This window comes from Sapajus apella, unplaced genomic scaffold (genome assembly GCF_009761245.1).
Source record: "Sapajus apella isolate SASKATOON/1434 unplaced genomic scaffold, GSC_monkey_1.0 scaffold78, whole genome shotgun sequence".
Taxonomy (NCBI): domain Eukaryota; kingdom Metazoa; phylum Chordata; class Mammalia; order Primates; family Cebidae; genus Sapajus; species Sapajus apella.
The window spans coordinates 2,124,903-2,144,064 of NW_022437018.1; the positions used below are offsets into that span (position 1 = coordinate 2,124,903).

Consider the following 19,162-nt stretch of genomic DNA (forward strand, 5'->3'; position numbering starts at 1 on the left):
CTGTAATCCCAGCACTTTGGGAGACCATGGCAGCAGATCACCGACATCAGGAATTCAAGACCAGCCTGGCCAACATGGTGAAACCCCATCTCTACTAAAAATATAAAAAATTAGCTGGGTGTGGTGGGTGCCTGTAATTTCAGCTACTTGGGAGGCTGAGGCAGGAGAATTGCTTGAACCTGGAAGACAGAGGTTGCAGTGAGCCAAGATGGTGCCATTGCACTCTAGCCTGGGCGATAGAGTAAAACTCCATCTCAAAAAAAAATTGTATTAAGCATTGGTTTCTTAGACATAACAACAAAAGAACAAGTGATAGAAAATAAAAATGGATAAACTAGAATTCATTAGAATTTAAATACTTTTGTGTTTCAAAGACCACTATTGAGAAAATGTAAAATAACTGCATAATGAGAGAAAATATTTGCAATTCATATACCTAACAATGGAGTGTATCTAGAATATGTAAAAGATTCTTATTACTTAACAATAAAAGAAAATTTCTCAATTTAAAAAATGAGCAAAGAAAAAAGAATAAAAGATTTAACTAGGCATCTTTTTAAAAGAAGACATATAGACAGCTTACAGTGCATGAAAAAATGCTCAATAACATTAGTCAGTAGAGAATTGCAAATCAAAACCATAAGATGCTACTTCATAACACTGCAAACAAACAAAAACAGATATTATCAAGTGTTGGTTAGGAGGTGGAGAAATTGGAATCTTCATACATTGATAGTTGGGTTATAAATTGGCAAACACTGGAAAACAGGTAGGCAGTCTCTCAAGATGTTAAACCTAGAGTTACTATAGTACCCAGCAATTCCATTTCTAGGTATTTAACCAAGATAATTGAAAACATATATTCATACAAAAACTTGGACACAAATATTCATAGCAGCGTTATTCAGAATAGTCAAAAAGTAGATACAACCCAAATATCAGTGTACTGATGAATGGATAAATAAAATGCTGTATATCCATACAATGGATATAGCCACTACAGGAAATGAAGTGCTGGTATCAATACTACAACATGAATGAACCTTGGAAACACTATGCTAAAAGAAAGAAGAAGACATAAAATACACCCATTGTGTGTTTCCATTTACATGAAATGTTCAGTTAAGAAGATCATAGGGGTAGAAAGTAGACTAACAGTGTTCAGGGACTTGGGAAACAGAAATGAGGGACAAAAGCTAGTAGGTATTGTTCAAAGTCACACACACGCACACACACACACACACACACACACAAAAGTAGGCTTCAGAGTTGTATTTGTTTTTAAATGCATGTTCTCATATGATGAACAAAGCAGGGTGTGTTAAGGCTAGTGATTATTTTATCTATGTTTTTCACTCTATCTCTTCCTTCCTTCTTTCTTTTCTTTCTTCCTACCTGTCAGCATTTTTCTCTTTCTTCTTGTCTTTTAATGTGAACTTTTCACTGTAGGTATTTTAATACAATAGAAATGACAGTGGACGTCCTATTTATTTTTTGATAAATTTTATTTATTAATTAATGTATTTTATTAGGCATTTTATTGCAAAATTTTTAAACTTTCTTTTTTGGAGACAGAGTTTCACTCTTGTTGCCCAGGCTCGAGTACAATCACATGATCTCAGCTCACTGCAACCTCTGCCTCCTGGGTTCAAGCGACTCTGCCTCAGCCTCCCAAGTAGCTGGGATTATGGGCACCTGCCACCACGCCCAGCTAATTTGTTGTATTTTTAATAGAGACAGGGTTTCACTATGTTGGTCAGACTGATCTTGAACTCCTGACCTCAGGCGATCCACCCGTCTCGGCCTCCCAAAGTGTGGCGATTACGGGTATGAGCCATCATGCCCGGCCCCGATTTTTTAACTTTTATTTTGGTTTTGGGGTACATGTGCAGGTTTGTTAAATAAGTAAACTGTGTGTTGTGGGGGTTTGGTGTGCAGATTATTTTGTCACCCACGTAATAAGCATAGTATCCAATAGGTAGTTTTTCAATCCTTACCGTCCACCCTCAAGTAGGCCCTAGTGTCTATTGTTCCCTTCTTTGTGTCCATGCTTACTCAGTGTTTAACTCCCACTTATAAATGAGAATATGTGGTATTTGGTTTCTGTTCCTGTGTTAGTTTACTTAGGATAATGGTCTCCAGCTCCATCCTTGTTGCTGCAAAGGACATGACCTTGTCTTTTTTATGGCTGCATAGTATTTCATTGTGTGTATATACCCCATTTTCTTTATCCACTCTACTGTTGATGGGCATTTAGGTTTATTCCATGCATTTGCTATTGTGAATACTATTGCGATGACCATAGTGTGCATGTGTCTTTATGGCAGAACAGTCTATATTCCTTTGGGTATATACCCAATAATGGGATTTCTTGGTTGAATGATAAACTGTTTTAGGTTATTTGAGATATCACCAAACTGCTTTTCATTGTGGCTGAACTAATTTACATTGCCATCAGCAGTGGATAAGCATTCCCTTTTCTTTGCAACCTCGCCAGTATCTTATTTTTTGACTTTTTAGTAATAGCCATGTTGACTGGTGTGAGATGGCATCTTATTGTGGTTTTGATTTGCATTTCTCTAATAATTAGCAATGTTGAGCATTTTTTCATATGCTTGTTGGCCACATGTTATGTTTTATTTTGAAAAATGTTTGTTCATTTGACTTTCTGTTTTTTAGACAGTACAGTGGATGATTAAATATACCTATTATCTACCTTTGACAATTATCACCAACAGATGGCCAGTGTTTAAAACTCGCTATCTACATTGATCTCTATGTTCATTTCAGAACTTTGAGAGACAGATGTGAAGATAGGATGCGATGGACAAGAGATTTATTGGGAGAAAAAGGGAAGGGAACTAGAGGGAACTAACAGCTATCAGAATGAAATGCAGGTTTAACTTCTGTAGAGAAGAGAAGGGAGGAAGGAAAGTTGGGTAGGCAATGTCTTAGACCTCAGTGGAGTTTTCAAAAACTTTCAGGAAAGCCAATGAGAAATTCTCAAGCCAATGTGACATGTGAGACAAGTACCCCACTCCCTAAGAATGGGCCTCCCTAAGATCTCTGCTGTACTAAGTCATTGACTGAGACTAGTCCATGAGAAACATGACCTCTGTGTAAACTGGTGATGAATTGATTTCAGAGCACAGCAGTTGGAGCTAGTCAGTTGTGCTCCTCGCAGTGGAAGATCTAAGAGGCATATTTTCATGACCACCACCCTCTTCTCTCACCCAAGTAATTATAAAGCAAACCCTTATCATTACGCAATTTTGTCTTCACAGTTCTTTTTAGTGAAATCAGCATAATACCTATACCAAAATTTACCAAAAGTGTCTTGGGAATGGGAGATGGGAAATAAAGCATACCTACAGATTAATCTCATTTTACTTATATAAAAACCTCGACTAAAATGTTACCAAATAGAATTTAGTAGTAAAAAAAATTATAAAATAGGATTCATCGCAGGGATGCAAGGATATTCATCAATAAAATTTACTACATTGGCATTTCAAAGTAAAAATAATACAATTACAATGGGAGATATAGAACTTACTTATAAGATAACTTACCAGATAACTTACAATATACTGGGCTGTAAACAAATAAACCTACAATATAATGCAGGTATGGTACTGGTACAGAAATAGGAATACAGATTACTAAAAAAGAAGAGAAAGTACAGAAATGAACACAAGTTATACCTTGTGCATAACAAAAAAGGATTTCAAAGCAGTTAGAAAATGATAGATTATATAGAAATTGTGTTATGATATTTTGTTAGCTATTCATACTTTTATTTTTTATTTTATGTATTTATTTTTGAGATAGGGTCTCACTCTGTTGCCCAGGCTGGAGTGCAGCGGCATGATCTCAGCTCACTGCAGACTTACTTCCCGGGCTCAAGTGATCCTCCCACATCACCTTTCATGTAGCTGAGACTATAGGTGCACGCCATGATGCTTGGCTAATTTTTGTATTTTTTCGTAGATATGAAGTCTTGCTATATTGCCTAGGCTAGTCTCAAACTTCTGGGCTCAAGCAATCCTTCCACCTTAGTCTCCCAAAGTGCTGGGACTACAGTCATGAGCCACTGTGCCCAGTCTCATTTGCAATTTTAAAAATAAATAGCTAGATCTACCTTATATCTTTATATGAAAATAAATTCCAGGTGGATTAAAACTTTGTCGACAGAGAACAAACAATAAAATTACTAAAGTAAAATAAGTAAGCATTTATATTTTCTTGGAGTGAGGGAAGTTCAGTGACATGTTAAAAATTCTAAAAACCCAATGAAAATGGCAGCATAGATTTATGCATGTTAAATAGTAAGAAATGTATACACTAAATATGGTAATTTACCTTGAAAAAGATGAAGTTTGGATGCAGAAATGGGGTCAGTGGAATTTCCTCTTGTGAATTCTTGTGTGATGATCTAAGAAGGGTTTTCTGAAATTAGAAAATTTTAACACAGATGTGATGGTTTGTAGCACACATAATGATCTGAAGTAGCTGGTAGATGTTTGATGTGTCTGCAGTATCTTTTGTGCATTTTTATTTGACTGTGTTCAGTTGGGTGCAGTGTTCTAGTTATACCTAGTGTTTTACACAGATAAAATCACACATAAGCAAGCAAAAAAAATTGCCTTGCACTCAAATTATTCTCTAATATATCAGTTGGATTGGAATAAATTATCATTATCAAAATAAGTGTCATAGGAGAACTGACAGAATAGTAAAGATGTCTCCATCTCTTCAAAGTAGCACTGAAAAAATACACTGGAAAACTGTGGAAGTCTGACGGGTCACTCAACTCACTCCCTGTGCCCCAGGAAACATTATGTGTCATGGATCTTCCTGGGCTAGGGTACTATCTCATTTCCTTGATGGGTATGCACTGATCATTTCTACTTGTTTGTTAGAAAGGATGAGGTAAAATCAAATGTGCCTTTGATATTAAGCTTATGTGGTCCAAACTGAAAGGGAATTTTCTAGAGTGGTTTGTATCATCTGGAGAATTCTCTTTTTTCTTTGATTCATTGGTTTTCCAGGTTGTTCACTGTGGGGACATTTTTCTCTTCTTCCCCTTTCTTCCAAAAGTCATCAATTTCAAAATAAATTTTACTAAAGTTCTGATAAATGGCTAACCACTTAGATATGATGAAGAGTGAACACTCATGGAGAAAGATGACTGGACGGCCGGGTGTGGTGGCTCACGCCTGTAATCCCAGCACTTTGGAAGACCGAAGTGGGCACATCACCAGGACAGGAGATTGAGACCATCCTGGCCAACATGGTGAAACCCTGTCTCTACTAAAAATACAAGAATTAGTTGGGCATGGTGGTGGGCACCTGTAGTCCCAGCTACTTAGGAGGCTGAGATCGGAGAATTGCTTGAACCTGGGAAGTAGAGGTTATAGTGAGCCAATATGGTGCCACTGCACTCCCGCCTGGTAAAAGAGTGAGACCCGATTCCAACTAATTCTAAAAAAAAAAAAAAAAAAAAAGAGATAACTTTATTGGACTGTAAGAGCACTAAACATAACATAATTTTATAGGTAATAATTTCTCATCTTTGCACATAAACTTCCACTAGTTCGAATTGGTTATTTTCATTCCTTTAATAAAGCAGTATTTGATTCTTTAAATAGTGTTTGGAAAAAATAATGTTTGCAGCAGTAATTTGTGGAAATGAGCTGCTAGCCACTTAAGTGCTGCTTTTTGAAACTTTGTTCTTAAAGATGGTGAGTTTTCAGTTTTATTCTTAATAAAATAATTAGAGAAATAAATTACATTTTTAGATTGCAATTAAAATTTTGTTAACCTCTTCTTTTACTGAGAAGATTAGAAACAATTTCTTGCTTTTAGTTTTGGAAATATTTACTTTGTTTCAAAGAGTAGAAACTGTCTCCTTAAGAAAAACCATAAAAATTGCTTTTTCTTTTGAGACAGAGTCTTACTCTGCTACCCAGGTTGGAGTGTGGTGGCACGATCATGGCTCATTACAATCTCTACCATCTAAGCGCAATCAGTTTGCCCGCCTCAGCTTCCCTAGTAGCTGGGACCACAGTTATGCACCACCACACCCAGCTTAATTTTTTAACTTATTTGTAGAGACAAGGTCTCTCTATGTTGCTCAGGCTGGTCTCGAACTCCGGGGTTCAAGCAACACTCCCACGAGGCCTCCCAAGGTGCTGGGATTACAGGTGTGAGTCACTGCACCTGGCCTCATTTTTTTTTTTAATGAAAAGGAAAGAAATAAGCATTTATTTTGCGTGTTTAAGAAGGAAATATAGTTTAGTTCCAGTTAATGAGAATAAATGGGCCCGTGGACGCCGCCAAAGAAGCATCATTAAAGTCTCTCTTCTCCCTGCCATCATGTCTAAGTCAGAGTCTCTTTAAGAGTCGGAACAGCCGAGGAAGCTCTTCATTGGAGGGTTGAGCTTTGAAACAACCGATGAGAGCCTGAGAAGCCATTTTGAGCAATGGGGAACGCTCACAGACTGTGTGGTAATGAGAGATCCAAACACCAAGCCCTCCAGGGGCTTTGGGTTCGTCACGTATGCAACTGTGGAGGAAGTGGATGCAGCCATGAATGTAAGGCCACACAAAGTGGATGGAAGAGTTGTGGAACCAAAGAGACCTGTCTCAAGAGAAGACTCTGAAAGACCAGGTGCCCACTTAACTGTGAAAAAAATATTCATTGGTGGCATTAAAGAAGACACTGAAGAACATCACCTAAGAGATTATTTTGAACAGTATGGAAAAATTGAAGTGATTGAAATCATGACTGACAGAGGCAGTGGCAAGAAAGGGGGCTTTGCCTTTGTAACCTTTGATGACCATGATTCCGTGGATAAGATTGTCATTCAGAAATATCATACTGTGAATGGCCACAACTGTGAAGTTAGGAAAGCCCTGTCAAAGCAAGAGATGGCTAGTGCTTCATCCAGCCAAAGAGGTGGAAGTGGTTCTGGAAACTTTGGTGGTGGTCGTGGAGGTGGTTTCGGTGGGAATGACAACTTTGGTCATGGAGGAAACTTTAGTGGTCGTGGTGGCTTTGGTGGCAGCCATGGTGGTGGTGGATATGGTGGCAGTGGCGATGGCTATAATGGATTTGGTAATGATGGAGGCAATTTTGGAGGTGGTGGAAGCTACAATGATTTTGGCAGTTACAACAATCAGTCTTCAAATTTTGGACCCATGAAGGGAGAAAACTTTGGAGGCAGAAACTCTGGCTCCTATGGTGGTGGTGGCCAATACTTTGCCAAACCATGAAACCAAGGTGGCTATGGCAGTTCCGGTAGCAGCAGTAGCTATGGCAGTGGCAGAAGATTATAATTAGGAAACAAAGCTTAGCAGGAGAGGAGAGCCAGATAAGTGACAGGGAAGCTACAGGTTACAACAGATTTGTGAACTCAGCCAAGCACAGTGGTGACAGGGCCTAGCTGCTACAAAGAAGACATGATTTAGACAAATACTCATGTGTATGGGCAAAAAACTCAAGGACTGTATTTGTGACTAATTGTATAACAGGTTATTTTAGTTTCTATTCTGTGGAAAGTGTAAAGCATTCCAACAAAGGGTTTTAATGTAGACTTTTTTTTTCTTTTTTTTTTTTTTTTTTGCACCCACGCTGTTGATTGCTAAATGTAATAGTCTGATCATGACGCTGAATAAATGTCCCTTTTTTTTAAAAAAAAATGAGAATAAATGCTCTTTTACAAAAGACTGTCAATTAATAAATATAGGAGAGGTGATGTAATTACAAACTTAGCATTCTACACACTCCCCTGCCACACAGGGAAGGGTCATCAGTATATGCTAAATAACTCAGTGAAAGGTTGTTGGCAAACAGGTTACTATCACGTTGCCAAAGCATTTCCCTAAGATGAAGAGAAAATAGTATCTTTACTAGGAAATAACCTAACACTTATCATCTTAACCAACTCACCTAATTTAGCAATACAAGTAACAGGATTGGCAAACATTGTGTGACTACTAATGGGATGCAATATGAACTGCACAGTGTCATCTATGAAATATGTATGACAAAAATGTTTAACCCAAATTGAACCAGGTCTTTAGATGTAATTTTCAGTTTACAGTAAATAGAGGTGATAGAGGATCAGGTTGAACACATCGTAAACAGTAAATCAAATCCAAAAGGTAGGATATTCTACAACGCAACTACCTGGTCTCATAAAATACTCATCATCAAAGAAGAAGTGGGGCAATTTCTAAATGAAAAGATATTTAAGAGACATAGCAACAAAATGCAGTAGGGAAACTTGATTGCTTCCTAGTTTGGATGATAAAAAAAGCTCTAGAAGACTTTTTGAGATTTTTGGAGAAATTGGAAGGTTGACTGTGTATTGGGTGATATCAAGGAATTAGTGTTAATTTCTTACATGTGATAATGATATTGTAGTTATGTAGAATAATTTTCTTATTTTAGGAGATGTGTGCTGAAGAGATAAACTAATATATTCCCTATAACTTCTTTTGAAATGATTTCTCAAACAAAAATGCGTATATAAACATACATATAAAATGTTTTTTAATGGCAAAATGTAAAAACTTGCTGAATATATTGGTAGGCATATGAATGATTATTATACTATTCTTTCAACATTTTATATTTATAATTTTTCATAATAAAAACATGGGTGAAGGAGAAAGCTTCAGTTTTTATTTCAGTTAGCTAGGCATTATTTCCTACAGCCTATATTACCATATTGGAGACAAGAATGTGTAGGAACTCCGTGGCCCAGAAGAAAATTGGAAGGGAGGTAAGGGATTTAGTCTATTAGCATTGCGTGCATCTATGGACCAAGTTCCTTAAATAAAACTATAAGCTTTCTCTGAACAGAGGTAGCTTTTGGCATATGTCCATGGGAGAAAATAATTCTCCCAGATGCTAAAATTATGTATGAATGGAAATATAAATAGAGGAAGAAAAGACAGGCTCAAGTCTTCAAGGTGTCACCTTCAAGTGATTCTATTGCTCCGGATCATTGCTCAGCTTGATAAATACTGGAAATCTTGGCAGTTCTGAGTTGAAAGTACCCATAGATATCATTGCAGCGTACTGAGTTCCAGAGTGAAATGATCTTAAATAACATTAGTTTGAGTCCTAAGAAATTACAGATATGTGACCATTGTTGATCAACAAAAATGGAAATTTCATGTGGTCTGCTTAGTACTTCACTCTCCTCTACAACATTCTTGACAAATGGACACCCAATCTCTTCATACACAAGAGAAAGGTTCGAGAAGTTCATTTCATTTTCAGAAAGACTTGTTAGGATATTCTTCCTTACATCCAGATGACATTTATCACCACTCTGTAAATACCACCTTCTCTCCATTGTCCAGCTTGTTCCTTGACTGTTCAATTTTTTAAATTACTTTTGTTGTTGTTAAGATGGAGTTTTGCTTTATTACTCAGGCTGGAGTCCAGTGGCACGATCTCAGCTTACTGCAACCTCCATCTCCTGGGTTCAAGTGATTTTCCTGCCTCAGCCTCCCGAGTAGCTGGGATTACAGGTGCGTGCTACCACATTTGGCTAATTTTTGTATTTTTAGTGGAGGAGCTGGGGTTTCGACATGTTGGCCAGGCTGGTCTCGAACTGCTTACCTCAAGTGGGTCACCGGCCTTGGCCTCCCAAAGTGCTGGGATTACAGGCGTAAGCCATTGCACCCTGCTGACTCTTCAAATTTTCGAAAGCAGTTCTCATGCTCTGTGAAGTTTCCCTTCTCTGTATTAAACATTTATGCCTACTTCAGCCATTCCTCCAGCTAATATCATCTTAAGTTCTTTCATTATCATCTTTGAATTTCTCCTGGAGAAGCTTCTGTTCATCAATAACGTGGTGTTCCTCACGTTAGATCCATTGTATCTAGACCAGATCTGTTATTGCAGACTGAATAACTTCTTGTTGTGGGGGCCTGTCCTATGCATAGTATGTTGCTTAGTATCATCCTTGGCCTTTAGGTGCTGGATGCCAGTAGTACCACTCCCCTTTCCCCTGATTTGACACCAAAAATATCTACAAATATCCCCTGTGGGGCAAAATTGTCCTCAGTTAAAAATTGGTGGTCTAGCCACCAGAGAAGAACATAGTTATTATTCCAAAGGTAACAAATACTTAAATTTTCCACTGGAAAAACAAAAGACTCTTGCAATTTGGGAAGAGTTGATTGCTCTTCGTAACAGAGGAAAGAAAATTTGTAGTTTAAGAAGATGCAGTGAGGGCGAGAGGAGGAAGAGGCGGCATACACAGAAGAAAGTCCTGTTTTTCTGCCTAAATGGATTTCAGTACACAAATGTCTATTATGAGATTTTAGAATTTGCTGTTGTGTTTATTCTGTAACAAATTTTAATCAAGTTTACTATATTTTGGAAAGCTTTAGGTCAGGTTGTATGTTTTGTGAACCAAAGAGGGAGCTCAGTTCCTGATCAGGGCTAATGCAGTGAAAATACAAACAAATTGTGACAACAGGAGCCCAGAGACAATGGAATCTACAGAACACTCATGGAGGACTTTGAACTATTGTGAGGTATGGACTGTAGATTCAAACCAATCTGATCACGTAATTTCTTTTTTCTTTTCCTTTTTTTTGACATAGAGTTGTCTTGCTCTGTCACCCAGGCTGGAATGCAGTGGCGCAATCTCGGCTCACTACAACCTCCGCCTCCTGGGTTCAAGCAATTCTCCCGCCTCAGCCTCCTGAGCAGTTGGGATTATAGGTGCCTGCCACCGCTGCACCCAGCTAATTTTTAAAATATATTTTTTAGTAGAGATGAGGTTTTGCCATGTTGGCCAGGCTGATCTTGAACTCCTGACCTCAGGTGATACATCTGCCTTGGCTTCCCAAAGTGCTGGGATTATAGGTGTGAGCCACTGCACCCAGCCAATTTTTGTCTTTTTAGTAGAGACAGGGTTTCACCATGTTGGCCAGGCTGGTCTTGGACTCCTGAACTCAGGTGACCCACGTGTCTCAGTCTCCCAAAGTGCTGGGATTACAGGCATGAGCCACTGCACCTGGCCAGGGTCACAGATTTTTAAATAACTAGATCTCCTCTGGGCTCAGAGTGAGAGCTCACTTATCATCGAGGTGCTGGCCCAAACCATTCATGGGGGATCCACCCCCATGATCCAAAGATCTCCCACAATTTCCCACCTCCAACATTCATTCCAACATGAGATTTGGGTGGGGACACATATTCAGACTCTATCATGGGTTTATGCTGTGTTTTGTTTTGGTTTTGAAGTTTGTTTGTTTGGGCTCTAAGTGCAGAAATTTACATTCATCTCTTCTTAATTTCATCTTGATGAGAGTATGCCACCTGGAAATCAGATAACTTTGGCTTCAATTTCAAACTACCTATCTCTTACCACAATTGTAAGAATCAATTACAAACATATGTGGTAAAAGACCAAGTCAGTTGTTCTCATCTGGGAGTAAGTTTACCTCCTGGGTGGCATTTGGCAATGTTTGGAGACATTTTGTTTGTCACAATTGGGAGCTGTCACTAGTATCTAGTGGGTAGAGGCCAGGGATGCTCTTAACCATCTTACAATGTACTGGACAGCTCCTCACAACAAAAAATTATCCAGCCCCAAATGTTAATAGCATTGAGGCTGAGAAAACCTGCGTTAAATTGAAAATGTTAGTTCCTATCTGCTCTAGAACCAGACAAGCCTGATGAACTAATTTTCTAGATTCTGTCCTCTAATACGTGATCTCCTCCTCCCTGCTTTCAATTATACTTACATTTGACCAGCATGCCAGCCATCCACATCTTCATCCAAAGTATTAACAAAAATAGCATACAAGGACAAAGTCCTCCCGTCAGGGTGCTGTTGAGGCAGTATGCATGGCCATTGAGCAGGAGTGCACTGATATGAATCTGCTAGAGTTTAAGTCCCATCTCTATTGATTAGTAACTAGCTGTGTGACTATGGAAAAGTTTTTAATGAATGTGTGCCTCAGCTTCCTTACCTGTAAGGTAGAGAAAGAGTAATAATACTCCCACAGAGTTGTAGTGAGAATTAAATGGAATTAAAGCATGTAAAGCATTTAGTCTGATGACTAACCCATAGGAAGTTTTCAGCGTTAATCAATCATTGAATATTCTTTGTTGTAATGTTGTTGTTGTTGTTAGAGTCTTGCTCTGTTGCTCAGGCTGGAGTACAGGGCAGTGGTGTGATCATGGTTTATTGCAGCCTCAAACATCTGGGCTAAAATGATCCTTCCACCTCAGCCTCCTGAGTAGCTAGAACTACAGATGTGCATCACCATACATACCCAGCTAATTTTTAAAATTTTTTGCAGAGATGAGGGTCCTTCTCTGTTGTCCAGGTTGGTCTCAAACTCTTGATCTTAAGCAATCCTCCCACCTTGGCCTCCCAAAGTGCTGGGATTAAATGTGTGAGCCACTGTGCTTGGCTGAGTATTCATTAGGTGTACTTGTTCAAGGAGTTGTATATTCCCTGCTCTGTAGCTCAATCAATAACATTATGATGCTATTTGTCATATGCCTTGAAATTCTCTCATAATACACATTTTACTAAAAATATTCTCTAATGACTTCATTTTTTATTTTTATTTTTTGAGACGGAGTCTTGCTCTCTCACCCAGGTTGGAGTGCAGTGATGCAATCTCAGCTCATTGCAACCTCCATCTCCCAGGTTCAACTGATTCTTCTGCCTCAGCCTTCTGAGTAGCTGGAATTACAGGCACATGCCACCACACCTGGCTAGTTTTTGTATATGTATATGTGTGTGTGTGTGTGTGTGTGTGTGTATATATATATATATATATTTTTTTTTTTTTTTGTAGAGACGGGGTTTCACCATATTGGTCAGGTTGTTCTCAAACTCCTGTCCTCGTGATCCGCCAGCCTTGGCCTCCCAAAGTGTGCCTGGCCCTTTCTGTGTTTTTAAAAGACAACTGTCATAACTCCAGAAGCCTGAGCTTTTTCTACCTTAAATGTTCCCTTTGAAATGACTGTAGATACTTTCTGATTTAAGAGTTGAAAAAATGTGTTAAAAATTTAATGTAACAATGCATGTAAACCACTTATCACTGAAATTGCCCCATCCAATGCTTTCAAAAATGTCAACTCATTGTTATTAAAAGTATGACTACTCGATTTTTTTTTTTTTTTTTTAAAGACGGGGTTTTACCATGTTGGTCAGGCTGGTCTTGAACTCCCGACTTCAGGTGATCCACCCGCCTTGGTCTCCAAAGTGCTTGGATTACAGGTGTGAGCCACCGTGCCGGGCCGATTACTCATTTTTTTAAAAAAGAGCTCATTTGGTTACACTGGATTTCTCAGTCATGAATATGCAGGATAGTAAGACCCTCCTTTTGAAGAGGTGTTCAAAATATTTTAAACCATAAGTGCATCAGCCTGAGTTTCCTACATGAGAGTAGTATTTGGGTTGAAAAATCCCTAGAAAAGCGGCCAAGGGAGTCCAAGGAGGGGCTTAGGTGATGCGGAGGAAGGGCCACTGTCAAGGGATGGGGCTTGGATATTGTAAAAAGGTTGGGCTGGCCTTGGTGTTCTAAAGCCTAAGATAAGGAAGGCCTGAGTGATATAGGGAATCAGAGCTCCACAGAGAGGCAAGATTAGAAAGGTGTAAGACTGAGAGTTAAGCCTCAGTCTCCTGCTGACCCTGCACCTCTAGCAGTGGCACAGTGAGAGAAAGCAGAGCTGAGAGCCACGCAGGTGTAGTGTGAACTTTCAGGTGTGCCGGGATCACCACTTCCAGAAGACAGGGCGGGCCCAGAGGACGCTGGGAAATTCGACTTGGCACTTACTGCAGATGTAAGTGCTTTATTGCCCCTTGCAACTGGCCTTTTCCTGGGTATTGGGATCAGACTGTGGTGAGTCAGTAGATGAATGCATGTACGAATTAATAAATACACAGGGCTGATAGTCCAACGGCATCTTCTGAGGCACAGGTGCAAAAAGGGAACTTGCCAGCCTCAGGCTTGTCCACCTGGATCCCTGAGCTGGAGGTGGGACGGAGTAAGCCTCAGAGGCTGAAGGAGGTGATGTGCATGGTTCCAGCCTGCTGAAAAGACCAATTCTATTTTATTCTGTTATATGATAAATCCGTATAACATAAAACGGCATTCTAACCAGTTTAAAGTATACACTTCAATGCCATTAAGTACATTCATAAGAAATGTTTACTGTTAAAATAAATTTTAATAATAAAAAACATTGAAGTCTTACTGTGTTATGGTGCAACACTACGAATAAAATTCAGAGTCCTTATCTGGCATACAATGAGTTGCTTCAACCTTGCTGCAGAATTGGAAAGTATTCCTTCTTTAAAACCGTATCTGTTGAGTCTAATTTGCATTTTATTTTCCTGGTGATTAGTGATGAGCATTTTTTCATGTTTGTTGACCATTTGTATATCTTTTTTTGAGAAATGTCTCTTCATGTGATTTTCCCACTTTTTAATGGGATTGTTTTTTCTTTGCTGACTTTTTTTGCGTGCCCAGTAGATTTTGGATATTAGTCCTTTATTGAAATATAGTTTGCAAATATTTTTTCCTATTCTGTAGATTACTTGTTTTCTCTGTTAATTCTTTTGCTGTCCAGAAGCTTTTTTGTTTAATTTGGTCCCATTTTTTCATTTTTGTTTTTGATGCCTTTGCTTTTGGGGACTTGTTGGTCACTAGTTGGTCTAAATGCAGCAGAGAGCATATCACTCAGCCCAGAGAAAGGGTGAGAATGCCTTTCACAAAGGGTAGTTGCATCTTGTTAGAAATAAGGTATTGTATGGAAATTTACATATATGTAGAAGGATGAGTAGCCAGAAAGTGAACGGTGCAGAATTTTAAACTATGCCTGTTAGCAGCTAATTTGTAGGAATCTCAAAGGGCAGAGGAAAATTTGAAGCTTGTCATGTTCAGCAAAACCAGGCAGTAGGAAATGCTTCTGATTGTTATAAGGAAACTTCAGACAAATTAAATTGAGCAAACTTTGAGTAAAGAGTGATTCATGAACTATGCAGCCCACAGAACCAGAACAGGTTCAGAGTGACTCTGGGGCTGCCACATGGTAAGACAACATTTATGTGCAGAAGATGGAAGTGAGGTTTAGAAATAGCTGAATTGGTTATTGCTTGGTGTTTACCTTATGTCAACATGATTTTAACTGTTGGCAGCCTATGACTGGTCAAAACCCTGTAATTAGTACTGTAGCCAGAAATTAGAGATTTGGAGAGACCATTGGGGGTTGCAAGAGGATTTTATTGAATGTGATTACAGGCTTAGCAGAATTGCTTTCTAATTTTGAGCAAAGGACAAAGAAAATGGGATGCCTTTTATGCACGTAGTTGGTACAAGATGATGAAGCTGGAAGCAGGTTTTACAGAAGCCAGAACAAAGAACAGTTAATTAGCTTGTGACGTGTCTTGTGATGCACTTTACATTTCAAAAGTAACATTTCGAAAACCACATCTCACAGTTTTGAGCCTATTTGCTTTGTGACCTTGCAGCTGGTGAGCAAGAAACACAAGAACTTTTAGATGCCTGGAAACTTTGCTAAGAATGTAGGGAGGATAGATAAGGTTAAATGGTTTACAGGGAGGCAGTTAATATTCTGCCTTAGACAGAGCTGGGGAGGTATTGTATTAAACAGCACACAACACTGCAAAATTTACTTTATTATATAGCAACTATAAATTGTAAGGTTTTGTTTTTCTATCAATGCTATTATTTAATTTCCTTCTTCAGTACAAGAGTAGGTTACAGTCTGTTTACCATCTATTTAGATTATTTTCACTATATATGGAGAGACTTTTAGGCAAAACTTAAGAAGGCAGCTTTAGTCTAAGCTTAAATTAACAAGGTAAAGACCTAGAGGAAGAGAGGGAACATGCATGCTAGGGGAATATCGAGGGGTCAGGGGAATGTGAATTCTAGGAAACAAGTGCAAGTTCCCTTAGACAGAAACATCCTAATGTGTTTGAGAAAGAGCCAGGAAGTTTAATGTTATGGGGAGGGAGTAAGCAAGAAGGAGCATGAGAGCACTTGGAAAGGATTTTGAACTTTGTTTTGAATGAGACAGTAAGTCATTTGAGGAGTTCTCCCCAACCTACTCTTCTTTGGGGTGAGGAGACGGTGGACAGCGATGTAGATCAAACAGAAATGGCCATGTATCAACAATTGTTGAAGCTAACGATGAGTAGGTATGGGAGTTTTATTACATTATTATCTTTTTTTGGTATTTGTTTGAATTTTTTCATAATAAAAATGAAATAGACAATCAAGAACTCTTCGCTGTATGTTAAAAGTAAATGGAAGAAGGGCAAGTGTAGAAGTGAAGGGGACCAATTAGAAGGCTCCTATACTTATCCAGGGAAGGCTTGGGATATTTCCAGTGAAGATGTTGAGAAGTGGGTAGATTCTGGATATATGTTTAAAGGGGAAGCAGAAGGGATTGGTTAATTAGCTGGGTGTGGTGGTGCAGGCATCCTGGGTGTTCCCAGCTACACCCATCCTGGGTCTTCCCAGGAGGCTGAGGAGAAGGAAACACCTGAGCCCAGGAGGTCAAGGTTGCAGTGAGCCATAATCAGGCCATCAGTGCACTCCAGCCTAGATGACAGAGTGAGGCCCTGTCTCAAAATGAAACAGCAAACAAACAAACGAAAGAAAGAAAATCTTGGGTAAAGCATTTTGGTGAGGAATGGGAGAGAAACAAGAATTAAGGATGACCAAGCATCTGGAAAAAATGAGTTGCTATCAAATGAGATGGGAAAAAAAGGGGGATGCCTTATTTGCCATGAGCCTAGTCTTTTTTTCATAAGGGTAGGTTTTTCTTTTTATAAGCCCTTTAAGTAAGCTAGCTTCCAGTAGAAAGCCATGTTTATATTTAAACATGGTCTTAGAGAAAAAATTGAAAAGGAAGAGCTTTGCTATCATTAGTTGAGAATCCAACGTTTAGTTTTAGTCTTATAAACTTTTAGATGTCTATTAATGTAAGTGTTAAGTAAACCATTGGGTATAAGAATCCGAGGATCAGGGGAAGTTCAAAACTAGAGATATGGAATTTGGAGCTGGAAATATGTAGATAGCATTTAAAGCCATGAGACTAGATGATACCGCCAATTCTAATTCTCTAATATTCTGTGATTCTATTGGAAAAAAAGAACCCTCCTTCTACAAAAAGCTTGCATGCACATAAGTGCACGTTTGTGTTGTTGTTTGAGATGGAGTCTTGCTCTGTTGCCCAGGCTGGAGTGCAGTGGCGCAATCAGGGCTGACTGCAACCTCCACCTCCTGCATTTAAGCAATTCTCCTGCCTCAGCCTACTGAATAGCTGGGATTACAGGTGCCTGCCACCATGTCCAACTAATTTTTGTATATTTAGTAGAGATGGGTTTCACCATGTTGGCCAGGTTGGTTTCAACTCCTGACCTCAGGTGATCCGCCCACCTCAGTCTCCTAAAGTGCTAAAGTGCTGGGTTAACCTGCATGAGTCACTGAGTCCAGCCATATGTGCACATTTGTATGCACACGCACACACACACACACACACACACACACACACACACAGAGTCAGTTCTCTGAATGCAGAAACAATAGATTATCTGGAAAATGTACTCAGAGCTCAGAAGGCATTCATATTAATCACTTTTATTAGGGTTTCTAAGTGTCATTTAATAAATTGTGTGGTCTTGGGCAGCACCAAATGGAGCCCACTTGTTCTGGCAGCATGAAAGAAAATAATTTTACATATTGAAGGGTACAATGGTAGATATATAATTCATTTTCTTTCTCAATGTCAGTAATCTCAGCAGTTTTAGTTAATATGAATTGTTTAGTGTATTAATATGCTAGTCACCCTTCTAATAATCTGCCAATGAAGATGCCCGTAACTATTTAAACCAAAAACCACATGTGAGAGCTATGAGGGTCAAATTGTACTTTCTCAAGCCTGAACCTGCTGAGTACTGTGCTCTATGGATTCTTCTAGATTTTTCCCCACAGATATTCCATGTTTTCCAAATGGGCTGATCATTATAATTGCTAGCAGTGATTCTTGGCCCCACCCTTAGGAGGCCCAAGTTACTATACCTAGGGTGGAGCAGAGGAATTTGTTTTTCGCAATTGCTCATGTTTGGGAAATACTGCTGAATAGTTTCAAGAAGCACTTGATTCTTTCTCTCCAGATGTGCTTCCTAAGCTTCATTCTCCTGCTCTATTCCAAGGTATTTTTTGCTTCTGCCTTCCTTTTGCTGTTGGCAGCAGTGAGCCAAAATCACAGATAAGAAGGGGTGAGGTATGGAGGTGCTGGGTTCAAGTTGTGGGGACTCTTCTACCCTAACCCCACAAGTTACTCTCAATCAGGTTGCCTTCCATAAGCCTGGGAATCTCTTTAAGTCCTTTACGCAAGTAGGCCTCCAAAAGGATTTAGTTGCAAACACAGTTTTAGAGAAGAAATAGAAAAAGGAAGAAACTTGCTATTATAATTGAGGATCCTGCTACCCTCCTGAAGCCAGAGACAATTATTTAGATATTCTGGGAAGATGAATTGTAGGGTTGACAAGAAGAATAATTTTGAGATTTTTTTCTTCTTTGAGAGTCTAGGCCAGGTACTTTTCTCCCATTCAGGGTAATGAACTCCCTGAATTCTATCTATGAATATCTTAGAGTGTCTATGGATCTCATGCTGGGAATCTCTGCCCAAAAATCTATTTTCCACAGTCAAACCACAGTGAAAATGCTAAAAATATAAATCAGAGCATATCACTCCCCTGTTAATATTCTTCAGTGGCTTTCTCTTGCACTTAGAAACAAGACTTTTTCAATACTTAACCTTCCCCAAATCACTCCCATGCTCAACTCTCATCTCAAAACTCTCTCTTGCTCTCTCCCTCCACTCCTACCATATTATAGAGCTACACACACTGGCCTTCTTTCTTTATCTACTTTAAGGCCTTTTTCCTACTGTTTTCTGTACCTGCGATATCTTCCCTCAATCTTCACAGGGCTGATTTTATTGTCATAGTTTAGTCTCAGATATGATAGCACCTTTTTATTTTCTGCATAACATTTATTATTAGCCAGTATATTTCTGTTTATTAATTTGTTTACTGATTTACTTTTTTTTTTTTTTTTTTTTTGG

At 38.9% G+C, this 19,162-nt stretch overlaps 1 pseudogene; it reads left to right on the forward strand.

Moving 5' to 3' along the window:
* Positions 1–6,378: 6,378 nt before the first annotated feature.
* On the forward strand, positions 6,379–7,704 carry LOC116532973 (annotated as a pseudogene).
* Positions 7,705–19,162: the final 11,458 nt, after the last annotated feature.